Source organism: Hippopotamus amphibius, chromosome 3, assembly GCF_030028045.1.
Source record: "Hippopotamus amphibius kiboko isolate mHipAmp2 chromosome 3, mHipAmp2.hap2, whole genome shotgun sequence".
NCBI classification, from domain to species: domain Eukaryota; kingdom Metazoa; phylum Chordata; class Mammalia; order Artiodactyla; family Hippopotamidae; genus Hippopotamus; species Hippopotamus amphibius.
The window spans coordinates 22,635,048-22,650,522 of record NC_080188.1 but is presented as its reverse complement, the minus strand read 5'-3'; the positions used below and the strand labels follow the sequence as shown (position 1 = coordinate 22,650,522).

The following is a 15,475-nucleotide window of genomic DNA, read 5'->3' as shown; positions in this document are numbered from 1 at the left end:
AGTAAATTAAAAAACCAAGACACAGATTTTATATATATATATATATATATATATATATATATATATATATAAAGCAATGCAATTATTGTGCTTCATCTTCTGGACAAGAATGACAAGTTAGTCTCTCTTCATAAAAAGCAATTACAATTTGAGGACACTTCATATTTGCCTCCTTTGCCAGCACCAAGTCTGCCTCACCTGAATCCTTCCATTTCATGAGAAACATCAATTCTCCACTGCTGTCTGTGGCACCAATTATTCATTCTGGATCAAGAGCTCTGGCAAAACCTCTTGGTTTATCAGCAGCATCTCTTCTCTTCTTTGATTTGCTATCATCAGATTCACTGTCAGATAAAGATTTTCTTTTTGTTCCATCTTTTCCTTTACCAGCTTTTTGAGAATTAAGAAATGCTTCAATTAACTCTGGACAATCTAAATTTTCTTCAGGTTCCCAAGTATTGTCTGCATCTGTAAATCCCTTCCACTTCAGGAAATACTCCACCTTCCCATTCACTACACATCGGTCCAGTATTTTTCTACTACAAATTCTTCACGTTCTGCCTCTTCAACTTTTTTACTCTTCCCATTCTGTTTCTTTCCCATTTTTTTGCAATGTACTTTTATTGGAGGCTATTTCTTATTGCAGACTTGAAGAGCTATTATTCACCGCTTCCAAGCTGCTCCGGGTCCAGGGTCTGCGGCGTCTCTGGCCCTGCGCGCCTCAAACTCCAGCCACATCCGAGCTGTAAGTTCTTAAAAGTGATACACATTACTTATTAGTTAGCAACATTTTATTGGTCAATGTAAATCATATGGCTGCTTCTAAATTCAATATGACAGGATATATAATCTTCCCATGAAGAGGAATGCATCTCAAGAACACAGCCAAGCCTAAATTAATGTCAAAGGAACTATATATCTCCCTGGGATAGGAAATATTTTGAAAAATGTTACCAATTACCATAAGCATTTGTTAATAAAAGATCTTCATTTTCTTCCCATACCCATTCAATGCCTGCTGAACCAACCCTAACACTAATGTTAATTCTATCTTCAAATAATGAATATAAGCTATAAGGATTCTGCCTAAAGTTCCTACATATCTCATTTCTCTCTAGACAGGAGCAGCCCTTAAAATTATAAAAATTGCCAGGAAAAGTTTTCCTTTGATTTAAATGAATTGGTCCTGTTTTTTAAGTCAGTTTTCAGTGTCTTTTAATAGAACACATCACCTGGTTAAGGCCTCAGATGTACTACAACATCATTAAAAATGTGTGCCATTCAGCAAAATGGGATCTATGTGAAAGAATATTTTTAACTGTGGATGAGCAGAGTTGTTTTTAACCAAATGAATGAATAAAAGAAATTTGCATTTTAATAATCATTCCTGAATATGCAAACTTTTTCTTATACTGAAGTTAACTGATTGAATATTATCCACAAAATATACTTCAATTAAAATTTTAAACTCTATCATTTAATTCCCTTTAGGCCCTCTTTAGTTATTCTCAGCTTTCTACACCTTAGATGAGAAGGATATAAGATCTGCTGTAGAAATTGAATACCATTTAAATTTTGGACCTTTCTGCAAAATTATATTCTCTATGACTCTGATAAAGCAGCTAACATCTACGTGAATTTTACTACCAATAAAAAGTATAAATCATTTTTGATTCTAATAAAATCTTTGTTGGGAACCAAAAAAGTCCTAAACAAAACGGAACATTTTTCATTTTAAATCATCACCTAGGAAGGGCTGCGTGATCATGTTTTGAAAATGGCCAAAGACTTTAATTTTGTTTTAATACTACTTCTTAAATTGACTATGCTGCTGTGATTGAAACTGAGAAGTTGATGAAATTGCATGACTGAAGGAGCATAAAGTCAGGAAAATGGTGTGAACTTAGGCTTAGAGGTAAGATCTAAGAAGGCGTAATGTATAATGAGAAAAGCAGTCTGGTTGAAATAAAGGGATTATGATGGTAAGTATTGAGAGGCAGGTTTGAAAAAGTAAGTTAGGATAAATTGTAGAGAACTTGGATCTCCAGCTAAGGGCCCTAATGGAAATGAGCAGATAGGACAGGTTTTCAAATAGCAGACTGAGAGAAAGAATTTAGAGGGAACACGTTGCAAAGCAGATTGGGAGGGCATCATTGGAAGCTGAGAATTATTGCCGCCATGTGCAACAGTTAGAGATGGTAAGGAATCTCAGACTGCATTATTATGGAGATCCAAGAGAAGAATTAGAAGCAAAGTATAAATGAACAGAACTTGAATAATTTAAGATGAAATAAAAAGGAGAAAGAAATCAAAACTGATTTTGAGGCTGGGAAAATAAGACAATAGTGACTGGGAGAAAGATTCACAGGAAAAAGAAGATTGAAGATCAGGTTTGGAGGTTAGAGTGGGAAAGTTGTGTGTATGTATATTTTTATGTGTAGCGAGAGATTGAAAAAGTTGCCTTTACTAATGTTAAAATTAGATATGAGATCATGCAAATTAAAACATCGAGTAGATATTTCAAATGTGAAATTCAATTTTCAGAGAAGGGCCAGGGAAAATTTTATTTTTCTTCCTTCCCCCTCCCTCTCTCTTCTTTCCTCTGCCTCTGTTCTCTCCTCTCCTCTCTCTGATCATTCTGGATGTTCTGTGTGCACTTGAAAGTAATGTCGTGCTGTTCTTGTGCAGTGAAGTGTCCTATAAATGTAAATGAGGTTGACTTAGTTGATGTTCATGCCTCTTATTTCTCTGGAAGAGTGTGTGTGTGTGTGTGTGTGTGTGTGTGTAAATTGTTATAAGGATATTAGGTACAAAAATGTAGCATCTTGAATTCCTGCTCCGTTAATATGAAATGACCTTGTTTATGCCCAGTAACATTCTTTGCTCTGAAATTAACTTTTTTATTACTGTAAATACTTCTGCTCTTTAAAAAATTAGTTTTAGCATGATTTATCTTTTTCCATCTCTTTCCTTTTAATTTATTGTGCTTTTATTTTTAATGTGCTTTTTTTTAAGGTTGCATGTAGTTGGGTCTTACTTTACTATGTTTTGTCTGACAGTTTTTGCCTTTTAATTGGTATGTTTAGTCCACTTACTATTAATGTAATTCTTCATATTTTATATTGTCAATTTTTAGTCTACCACTTTGACATTTTTTTCAATTTGTCTCATCTATTTATTGCTTTTTTCCCCTCTTCTTCATCCTTCCCTTCCCTTATATTTTATAAATCCATTTTATCTCTTTTGTTGGCTTGTTAGCTATAACCCTTTTTTGTTGTTGATAATATAGTGGCTGTTTAAGGTTTTAGAGTATACAATTTTAACACCATACTCTGTTTTCTATATATATCGTATCACTTCAATAAGCATCCAAATTTTTCTAATACTATGCTTTCTTTTTTCTCCTTTCAGTGATTATGATACTAGTTTTGTGTATGTTATAAACCTCAGATTCTATTGTCATTAGATGTTTTTAAATAGTTAATTATCTTTTAAAGAGATTTAAAAAAAAGAAAAATGATAAGTTTACTCATATACTTACCAGTTCAAGTGCTCTTCATCACCTTGTGTCGTTCTAGACTTCCTTCTGGTATATATCTTTTGTCTTAACTAGTTCTTTTAAAATTTCTGTAGTTCACATCTCCTAAAGATGAATTCTTTTGCATGTCTGAAAAAAGTCTTTATTTCACCTTCATTTTCAAAGGATATTTTCTCTGGGTATAGAATTATTGTTTGACTATTTAAGTCTGTTTTTCTAACTTCTGGCCTGGATTGTTTATCATGGGAATTCTTTTATCTTTATTAAGGTTGTTTCCTTGTATATAACATTTTTTTATTCTGGCTGTTCCTAAGGTTTTTTTTTTCTTTGTCATTGGTTTTGAGGAATTTGATTAGAATGTGCCCTGGCATATTTTTTGTTTGTTTTTCTTTTCATGTTTCTTTTGTTTGGAGACTGTTGACTTTCTTGAATCTGTTCATTTTTAGTTTTCATCAAATTTGTAAAGTTTGGGAGCATTATTTTAACAAAGATATTTTCTAATTTCCCTCCCCTCCTTTGGGGACTTAATTTATATGTAGATAAGGCTGCTTGAAGTTGTCCCACGACTTACTGATGCTCTGTTCATTATTTTATATCTTCTTTCTATATTTTATATTTGATAGTTTCTATTGTTATGTTGTCAAGATAACTAAATTTTTGCAATATTTAATCTTCCTTTCATCCTCTCCAATGGATTATTTAACCTCAAGCATAGTCTTTACCTCTAGCAGTGAGATTTGGCCTTTTTAAAAAATACATCTTCTCTGTCTCTATTTAATATGCTTATTCATTCTTTTAGCTTTTTGAATGTGTGCAATGAAGTTGTAATAACTGTGCTATGAAGCTTGTCTGATAACTCTAGCTTTTGTTTCAGTTCTGAGTTGGTTTCGATGGGTCATTTTTCTCCTCATTATGAGTCATATTTTCCTGCTTTTTTTCCTTGATTGATTACTTTTATTAGATGCAAAATTATTAATTTTGCCTGGTTGAGTGCAATTTGCCTTGAATCCTGGGTATTTTTGTAGTCATATAAATTTTCTTGAGATTTTTCTGAGATTTGTTTAAGTTATTTATAACAGTTGAAGCCTTTTGGGTCTTGCTCTTCACATTCTTTAGGTGGGACAGGAGCAGTAATTAGTCTAGTACTCATTTCTTCCCACTACTGACAAAAGGTTCTTTTGGTGTACTGCCCAATTCTTCATGAATTGTTAGGCTTTCCAATCTGACTGGAGAGCAAGCACTATTTCTGTACCATGGGAGCTTTAAGTGCTGTATCTTCTGATCCATTGGGTTGTTCTTTGCATGGCCTCCAGTAGTTTCTCACACAAGTGCTGAACAGCACTCTGATTAGTATTATAGGAGGATCCACTGAAGATTTTCAGAGTTCTCTCTCTGTTCAGCTCCAAATTTCTAAACAATCTTTCCTGCTAACCATAGCTGCCCTTGTCTACCTGAACTGTCAGTTCTGTCTCATCAACTCAGAGCATCCACTGGTCTCTCTTTGGTTTTCTCTTCCCTGGGACCACAGCTTGGGAACTTTCTCTTAGAAGTATGTCCTGGTAACTATTGAGTTTATCTCATTTTTTTCTTATCTATGAGAGTAAGGTATGTTTATTGCCTAATGCCGAGTATCCTGTATACATGTATTTCATACATTTTGTCTGGTTATTTTTTTTCAGATGGACTTGTAAAATCCTTGTATGATAACTCCATTTTATCTAGAAGTAGAAGTCTCTGTTGGTTTTAAGTAATAGAAATCCACAGAAGGAAATAATTAAAAATTGAATGCATATAGAAACAGAATAGAATTTGAAACTAGACTTCTTGGGTTTAAATCTTGGCTCCATCAGAATAACATTTAGGCAATTTTCTTGAATGTCTATGATCATTTAACTCATGTAAAATAAGAGCTATACAAGTAACTACCTCACTAAGTTAGTATGTGGATTAAAACAGTATATATGAAGTGCTTAGAACACTACATGTTTCATGGCAAATGTTCAATAAGTACTTATTATCATTATTAGTTGTAATGGTAAGGAAGCTATTTTTTATTATTAATACTAAGGGGGGAGTGCATGATAAAGCTCTTTAAGAAATGGAGAGAGAAAACAGAAATGCATCAGTAATCAAGGTTACTCTCTCTTTCCAACATGGATGTCCCTCATCTTTCTTTCTCTCTGTGTCTTCTTCGTTCTCATGTCTCCCTCTGTAAACTAACTTCCTCTGCTCCTCTCAGTGATTGTGTCTGAACAGTCCTGACCTGAGTTTCTAAGTTTCTATGTACTTATGCTGCAAATTGACTAGCATTGACTCTGCTGGAAAACTATACAGGGATGATGAAGTGGGTGGAGAATTCTCAGAAAAGGAATATTGTGAGCTAGAGGGGTGTTTCCTATAAAGACAAAGTTCTACTAATAACTGAAGAACACACTAGGGTCGTGCATCTGAGTCTGTGTGTTAGGGGCTAGAGTACTCACCTTCGGAGATTTTGGTTTCCTCAAGATATGAGAACTCAGAGGTATGCGATTTGAAGGTGGTAAAACAACAAGTCTTAACAGGTGAATTGGGGATAATCTGGAAGCAAAGACCCCAGAGGTGGGAAACTGTGCTTTCTGTCTGGTTGACAAATACCTCCCTCCTTTTTGTTATTCAGTAAATCTCACTGCAAATGAATAGGTGTCATTGCAGTAAAGTTCTATTTCTAACTAGCTGTCTAATTTTTCAGAGAGATGAGTGAAAGGATTTCATGAGTAATAATTAATAAGTGGCAAAAGTTAGCTATGATTTTTTAATTGTGAAAGGAGATCAAATTTTCTTCCACTATTTGATTTAAAAATCCTGTCAATTGCTCTTTTCAAAGAGAAATGAGCTGTCTTCAGTTAAAGTCTAAAAAAGCAAATTCAATGAGGTCCCAAATACATTAATATTAGTCTTCTCAGTGCTGTTTGTATTAGGTCTTATATTTTTCTTAAAAAAATCTTTTTGGACAATTTACTTATAAGTACACATCAAAGTATTATTATAATCTTTCTGCAAGGCAAAACACCTCTAAGATCAATTCAAATATTTCTCTCTTGATAGATTTATTTATGGGATAGGAAGTTCAGAAATATGACTGTTAGAAATAGACAAATAAAGAAATTAAAATCAGTAGGCTCTTGACTCACAGCCCTTTTGGTGGATAGGTTACTGCTTCTTCAGAACAAGTTTTAGGCTCATTGTTGTTTGTAATAGATTACTCATTTTACCAGAAATATTATTTTCTTCCCATAAGTAATTTGTGAGTTTTTCTGTCCAAGTAATTCATTTGAATATTTTTTTTTCTACAGGCCCTAGAGAAAAGAGAGACATTAGAGTTCCCAGAAATATAACTTCTTGTCTGGTAAAAGCTCTGATAAATTTTCTTCATCACATGTTGATGAAAAATATAATGTATTATGTAACACTGAAATTGAATTCAGTTTCAAATGCCAGAGGAACTTATTAAACAAATTGGGTGAATCCTTTTGTAAAAGCAACAAATTCTTAGGTCATTCAAACAAACTTTTTGGTAGGCCAGACAGGATAGCGTACTGGGATGGCTTATAGGAAAAGACAAAGTATTTGAAGAATCTGAGGTTTTTGTTGTCAGTGTTTATTTTGTTGCTCTTTTTGTTTCCATTTTAATTTTTTAATTTTTAATTTTTAAATCTACCACATTGTGGGAACCACAGTCAAGGCCATGGTCTAAACTTGACTTACATAAACCCGTGTTCACAAGGGTTTTATAAAATTACATATTAAAGTATTTAAATATTTGTGCTTCTATAATTTTACAAATCAGGGAGATTTATTTCCAACCAAGCAATACTGAAAATAATATTCTAAATCCACTTACAAGGTAAAAAAGAAAAACATGAAAGCTATTATGCAAATGATCTTATATAAAGGCTTTCACAGTTATGCTATGCAGAGGAGAAAATATGCAATCTAGAAGAAAGGAGCAGACCCAAGAAGTTTTGGCTCATCTAATTTCAAGTCTAATTGTTTGCTAATATTTCTTTTCTGATTGGATATCAATAATCACCCTTTTAATCATCTGTTTGGTAAAATTGTGTTTCTAGGGTTTTTTTTTTTTTTTTGCTATTTTTAAGCAAATAATTGTCTCTTTTCATGACAATGTAAGTTCTCTAAAAGCAGAGATTTTTCACAATTTTGGTCACTGTTGTATCCCTTCAGTCAAGAACAACATCTAAGTCATAGTAGATTTTCAATAAAATATTTGTTACTAAGTTGAATGACTCTATACTTCCTGGAAAAAGCAGGGAAAGAAGGAAAGAGAATTTCCAGCAAGCTCATCAATGTCTTGAGTATAGAAAAATCTATATGATGTGTTTTTGTATATTCATGACATTAAAACCTCCAGGAAAAAAGCATGTAGTTGTGAACATAGAAGATAATTATTGATGGATTTTCCTCTAATAAGCTTTCCTTTTTTACAATATAATCTCCAAAAGACCAATTCCAGGACTAAATCCCTCATACCCTTTCTTCTTCACAGATTTCTGAAGAGAGTAAAACAATCCAGGGACTAAGAGTTTCACAATGGGGTTTTTTGGGGTTTTTTTGTTTGTTTGTTTCTTTTTTGTTTTTTATGAGGAAGGCTGGGTACAGTGTTTTTAGTGACTTTGTATTGCATTAAAATAGACATAACATAAAATTTACCATTTTAACCATTTTTAGCTGTATGGTTCAATGGTGTTAAGTACATTCACAACCATCACCACTGTCCATCTCAAGAACTCCCTTCATCTTTTAAAATGGACTCTGTCCCCATCAACAACTCCCCATCCCCCCTCTCCGCAGCCCTGGGCCAACACCATTCTACTTTCTGTGTCTGTGAATTTGACTACTTGAGGGAATCTCATATAAGCAGGCTCTCACAATATTTGTCCTTTTGTGTCAGGCTTATTTCACTGAGCATAATGTCCCCACAATGGGTTTTCAAGCTGATTGGTGTGGAATGTCAGCTTTTACAGGAATAAAGATTACTCTGAGTATTCCCTATTAGGAAATAAGGCTTATCTTTTCTTTTTGCATGACTTTCAGACCAGTTACTACAAAAATAAAATGCTTAAAAATTATTTATTGACTGAATGAATGCTAATAGTGATTGCACAGTAAGCCTCACCATAATAGACTGGGGGGAGAGGACCGAAAGATTCATCCTTCACTATCGTAGATAACCCAATTGTCACTTTTATTTGGCTGTGGTCATCAATTTTGAACTATCATTTAAATATAAATAAACCCAAATTTTGAGGCAGTTGGACATAATAAAAACAGATCAAAATCACTATCCTTCATTGCCTGATGTATAATATCTTGAAAATCATTTTTTCTCTTACTTAAAAAAATATTTATTTTCAGGAGTAAGGGTTTATTTGGCTCCTGTTACTTCCTGTTGGCTAGAGGCAGAAGTTGGAACTATTTTTGAGGACTCAGTTATGCACTAGGTGATATATCAACACCTTGAAAAGTTTGAGTACATCAGCAACCAATAAGGTGCTCTTTCTCCTATAGCCAGGATTCACAAGTCAGAAAATCAAAGAGTTGGAAGAAAAGCTACTCTTCTCACTGTTATCTGTATTGATGCTCTAGTAAAAGCTTTACTTTCTCTCCGTGCAACTTTAGGATCTGCATGCCTAAGGGAAGATAGTTTCCAGTAGAGGAAATATCAATGGCTTTTTTAAACTGGATCTGAGACTGCCACAGGCTACCTAGGACTTTTCATGTCAGGGAATAAAGAAGCAAAAAAAGGGGGTTACTGCACTAGTGATAATCATTGATCTTTATTACTATATGGATAATTTGTTTTTCTACACAATAATGATAAGAAGGAATATGTGTGTAATGCAAAAATCCCCTGGGGTGTTTCTTTGTACTCTCATGTCCATGACTAAAGTCCAAGAAAAACTATATAACACATTTCAGCGGGTCTAATGATGGTCCATACACTTTAAGAAGGAAGGTTGGGATCACTGTCCATCAGGCAAGGAACCAGGACAAGCCAAGGTACCTGAGTAAGGCAAAAAATACGGAAAGGAGACAGTTATGAATATCGCCTAGAACTGTGGAATCAGTTGTACAAAGAAGGACTATAATACCTATGAATGTTTCTTACTTCTGACCTGGATAAACTTAAGCATATATTAACTAGTTTTTTTCTCTTCTTCTTTTTCATTTCTTTGCCATCTCCCATAAGATGTGTTAACTACTCTTGGATCTCAATATTAAAATTACAAGATATCAAAGGGGGAGTATGTCTCAACTAGATAAAAAAATGAATGTCACCCACAAATAGATAAAGAGAATTCGTGTCCTTTTGGGGAGAGATAGTTGGCATATTTTTGGTTAAAAGAAGGAGAGTTGTAAAAGTTAGTGGAAGTGTACTTTTGGTATTGTCTTTATCTAAATGTTAAGTATTGCTAAAGGAGATACATATGGATGTAAGTTGACAAAAGGTGAATTTATATTGCATTAACTTAGCTAAGCTGAGACTCCATTTTCCAGAATTCCTTTCCCTGCATTGTTCACTTTTAGTGTGAGTCACTAAAAGAAATGTTTCATACAAGATGAGGGAGGTAGAAGCGCAGCAGTCTTTGCGTTACTTGCAAGAAGTCAGTGAAGGCACGAGGAGCTGTTGAAGCTCGTGCAACGTGCTCATCATCTGCTGGTTCCTCTTGTTGGTATCAGGTAGTGGCCAGGCCTGCAGTGACTTCAGATCATGGCAGATTTTCTTCTCTCTCTTCTCCAACTCCTGGCCCAGGTATGAGGAAGAGTGCTAGCATGCTCTGTTAACACTGCCATCTTTGAGGCTGGAGACTGGAGGTAGTGAATCATGTTGTAATTTACCTTCACGGGTTCTAGTTTAGATGCAGTTTCCAGCCCACTCTCACAGGTTCCAATTTGCTCTTGTTTCCTACACTTCACAGCCATCTAAGGAACAAAGCAGAAAACCACTGAAAAATAGAACAGAGTTTTGGAATGTCTTATGGGACCGAAGTGACAAAATTTAGAATTTGAGACCCCCTCCCCTCAGTGGGTCCACCCAAGGAAGAAGAGTTCTATTAAGTACCATAGGCTCTGTGTTGGAACTTCTGGAGTTGGATGAACCAGATGTAGACAAAGCTTACAAAACTGAAGTCTAGACTTGAGTCAGCTCGGTTCCTAACTGAATTACCATGATGTTACCCAACTCTAAGTGCCTACTAGAAGATAAGGTAAACCACCTGTGTAGGAAAATCGCATTATTCAGATTCTTAGAAATTTTTATATACAAGTTTCAATGTTCAATCAAGAATTGCGAGCCTTATCAAAACTAAGTAACAAAACTAAGAAAAAAGCCGATGATAGAAACATTGACAGATGACCCAGTTATTGGAGTTATAGAACATGGATTTTAAAATAACTGTGACTATTATTCAAGAAAATAGATTATGAGAGAGCATTTCACAATTAAGAAAACCCCATTACCTATGCGAAAAAAAAATCAAATGAAAATTCTGCAACAGGAAAAACTACCATAATTAAAAATTAAGATTCCAGTGAAGAGTTAAATAGAAAGTTGAGCACAGTAAGAGAGGTTTAATAAGCAGGATTATAGAACAAGGTAAAATGCCCAGGTGACAATTTGAGTAACTAAGAGGACAGAAAATACTGAAAAGAGTAAAGAGAACTTTCAGAAGTGGTGAAAACTTCTAATGTGTATTTTGGAGTCAAAAAATTATAGGTCAGAAGTAATATTTGAAAAATAACAGTTCTGGGAGAAATTTTTCCAAACTGATTACAACCATCAAGCCATAAATTTAAAGGCTCTTTCTCACAGGCACATGTGGAATAGATTGTGAAAGCAGGGAGACTAATTTTTATCTATTATAAAGGTCTAGGTAACAGGTTATGGGGCTAGGTGATTGCAATAATGTAAAGGTGGTGGAACGTAGGCTGGACCTGGATATATTTCAAAGGAGAGCAGAAAAAATGTGCTGATAGATTAGGCCATTAGGTTTAGAGAGGAGGATGACAGCAGACTGAGCAACTGGAACAACTGAACTGTTTTTACTGAGATGGGGGCAACTGCACGGTTGATCAAATTGGAATTGGAAAGGTTGTGAAGAATTTGTTACAAAATAGTCAGATACTTGGTAGGAACTCTATTAAAAATAGGCAGCGCTAATCAAAACCATTAGCAACACACTATAACTATATTGAATAAAGTTTCAAGCACCTACAGTCATACAAAATAATCAAATAGAGGGTTCAAAACTATATTCCAGGGTAATGAATTAGAAGCTAGCTAACTGAAAAAACCACAATCCCTCATCTTCTGGATGTCTATAAGTAAGGTTTGAATTGTGTTTGTTTAAAAATGTCATTGATTCTCCCTTGCTCTTAGCTGGTCAGAGAATTTAACTGGTTGAAATTTATCTGGTAATAGAATTCTGCAGAGAAAATTATTTACCCTCATCATTAGTATGATATTATTTTATTGTCTTCTGACATCCATAGTGGATAGGAAATCTGCTACTAATCTGATATTTCTTTGTTGGGAATCATTTTTGCTTATTCTATTTGCATTTATTGCTTTGTAATTTTATTGAAATGTGCCCATGTTGGACAAGTTTTATTTTTCCGCTTTGGGGTCGAAATAATTCTTAAATTTGTTTTCAATTCTTGAAAATTCTTAGTCACTACCTTACTCCAACTCTCTATGTTCTCCCCCTAGAAATTCTGTTAGCTACATGCAGCAATATTTCATTCTAGCTACCAAAACTCTTGGACATTTTATTATATCTTATAGTTTTAAAAAATCAGTTGGTTATCCAATTCATAAATTCTCTCTCATGTATGTCTTTTCTGATATCTAATCCATTGGTTGTTTTGTATTTTAGTAACTATATGTTTTTATTCCTATTTCTAAATCTTTTGGTTTAAAGTCATTTTTCAGACTATTCAATTATCTTCTGTTCTACGGATGTTAATCCTTTCATTTGTTGTATCTATTGACTCACTTATGGGTTTTTTGCTGCTTATATGGTTTTAATTTTTGATCATCTTCTGGGGTGGGTGGTGATTATGATTTGATATAGCTCGTACTTGAGAAACAGGGATCCACTGGAGTTGTCTAGGTGTCAAACTTGGATGATATACAGTATAGAAGAATGCTTATTAAAGTTATGACACAAAAGGAAGAACAGTTTTGTCATCATTTGTGCATGAGTGTGTATGTGCGTATATAAATAAGAGTGACAAGGATAAACAGATAGAAAAACAGAAAGTAGTAAGTGTGTGCATAGATTTTGATGGTGAGTGGATACTGGGTACATTTGCCAGGAAATGAACATTAGATTTGGATGTACTAAAGCTGAGATTTTTATAGTATATTCATAGGAAATCTAACAGACTTTCAGAATGAAAGTCAAGATCTGTGCTGTCCAATACAATACCTACTAGCCACAAGTGGCTATTTAAATTTAAAATTTGGTTTCTCAGTTGCACTAGCCACATTGTAAGTGTTCAGTAGCCATATGTGGCTAGTGGCTATTTTTCAGCATTTAGATAGCATTTCTATCATTTCAGAAAATTCTGTTGAATATAAAATTGAGAATAGACTTCAGGAGAAGAGATTTAGAATAAGATATTGACAGAGATGTACTTGGAAAATAGGAGAATGAATAGCCTTGGAGTATAGCAAAAGAAAAGAAGAGAGTAAAGAACAAATCTTTACTGAATGTCTATATTATATGAGACAGAAAAAAGTCCTTTGTAAAATTATTAAAAAACAATATATAAATTCATTATCCTATTACATATGCTTAAAGGTTGCTGGAAGTGGAGGAGTCAGGAGAAGAAATCAACATCCTTATCAATATAAATCCAATGAAAATAGACTTGAGATAATAAAAAATGGAATCAAGTTATATTGTTTTTAGAAGTCTAATTTTAAAAACTTTAAATTCTGTGTTTTTAATAAGGATATTCAGAATAGACTCAACCCTCCTCTGACTAAAAAAAAAATCCTGAAATTGAGCAGGGAAGAGGAGTCCGAATATGCTTTCACTTTCTTCTTCTTTGTATGTTCTTCTCTGCAATGTCAATAGAGATTTGAGACAAAATCCTCTATAGATCTTGGTTTTAATCTAGTAATTAAGAAACTATGTCTTAGAGGCTACTACAAGGCAGCAAAGTTGATTTTTATTTTTCAGAGAGATAATTCTTAGATTCTGCAACTATTTTTTGTATTGGGTGGTTATAAAAACACCAATATGGATTTAAAAATTTAACATAAAAACTAATATTTTATAAGAAATTTTTAAATGGTTTAGTTCATCAGATGATAGTTTTTTACTTTATTAAAGCATGTAAAGATCGTCCAAAAGTGCGTGCGTGTGGTGTGTGTGCTGCTTTAGTTAGGAAATAAATTTGTATTGCTAAACCATACTTTAAAAATGGATACACGGAATGAATTTGGAGATTGGGATACCAAATTGCACACCCTAAATATATGCAGTTTATTGCATGTTAACTGTATCTCAATAAAAGTTCTTAAAAAATAATAAAAATAAAAAAATGGATACACAAAACCTAGGAATTATGAACAGAATAGAAATTAAAATAGTTATTAGCTCTGTTGCCAAGATGAGCAATAGATGTGCCCTCAATGGAATTTTTTTGTTTTTTTCCTTCTCTGTCCATTCTTCATCAATGCTAAATAAACAGTTTTGTTGTTGTTTTCGTTTTGATTGCCAAATTGTCATTTGTCTTATTTTCTTTCATTCAATTATTTTGATGCTGATTCTAGTGTTTTTGTTTTGTTTTGTTTTGTTTTTAAGAGAATGCATCCTAATCTCCTGGACCTCCTTACATAAAGTTCATGACAAGTCTTTCCATATGGTAGCTGAGGCTGCCTAAATCCTGTACCAGATGTGCTATGGTTATTGCTGTCAGCCCCATCTATAAATAGCTGAGCTGAAATATTCATGCTCTATAAACTGTCATATTCCCTTAAGATCGACTGCCTCAAAGTGTACATTCACATTTTATATGTGGCCTAATGATACAGTTATCTCGACTGCCCATTAGAGTCTTTAGCTAAAATAAAGAGAATATAAAATACTCTTCCAACTACTCATTCATTTTTTATGTGGAATTAGAACTCTATTTTAAATGAGCAGAACATATACGTCGTATAGTCCTCATGACGTGAACAAAAATAGAGACATAAAATCCTTTGATAATTTTTGAAGGGACCTTCATATTTCCTTATTCTAGCTTCTGATTTTCTTTGATATGTAATTAAGTTAAATTCATCCCAATGTTTTAGAGGTTGCGGTGATAACTTATGGCTCTGGGATCATAGCCTTTAACTTCTAGCCTGAGAGAAGTTTAGGCTTCTCCTTTGGTGACAGATGTAAGGCTGAGAGCACAGCTGTGTGGGTCATGTTCTCAACAGCCATGTGAATTTCTCTGGCTCGCTTTTTCCATTACAGGACACTTTCATGAACTCTTGACTCCTTTTCCTAAATTTAGTTTGATGAAGGTAGGATTAGTATTACTCAATTTATTTTCAATAATGATATTTACTTAATGAATCTCTCCAACACATTTTTATAGCCAGCATTTGACATAGCCTGCACTTTTTTTAAAGAAGCCATAGCACTATTCACAGACATTAGCTTTTAAGTTTATCTTAACCAAATGTACCTAGTTTAAAAGAGAGTGATGTTAATTTCTACAATGTTCAAAATGCAAGAGAGTGACAGGGAAATTCCACTATAGATGATTAGAAATGGGGCATCTATTGCTAGTTGAAATTTGTCAACCTTTAGGTAACAAAATAGTAAAGGATTTAGATCCCTCCAACACTGTTCCTGAAAATATTCCCTCCTAACCCAT

The 15,475-nt window shown here is 33.8% G+C and overlaps 1 pseudogene; it reads right to left on the bottom strand.

The window, feature by feature from the left end:
* Positions 1–82: 82 nt before the first annotated feature.
* LOC130848074 (chromobox protein homolog 3-like) lies at positions 83–603 on the bottom strand (annotated as a pseudogene).
* Positions 604–15,475: the final 14,872 nt, after the last annotated feature.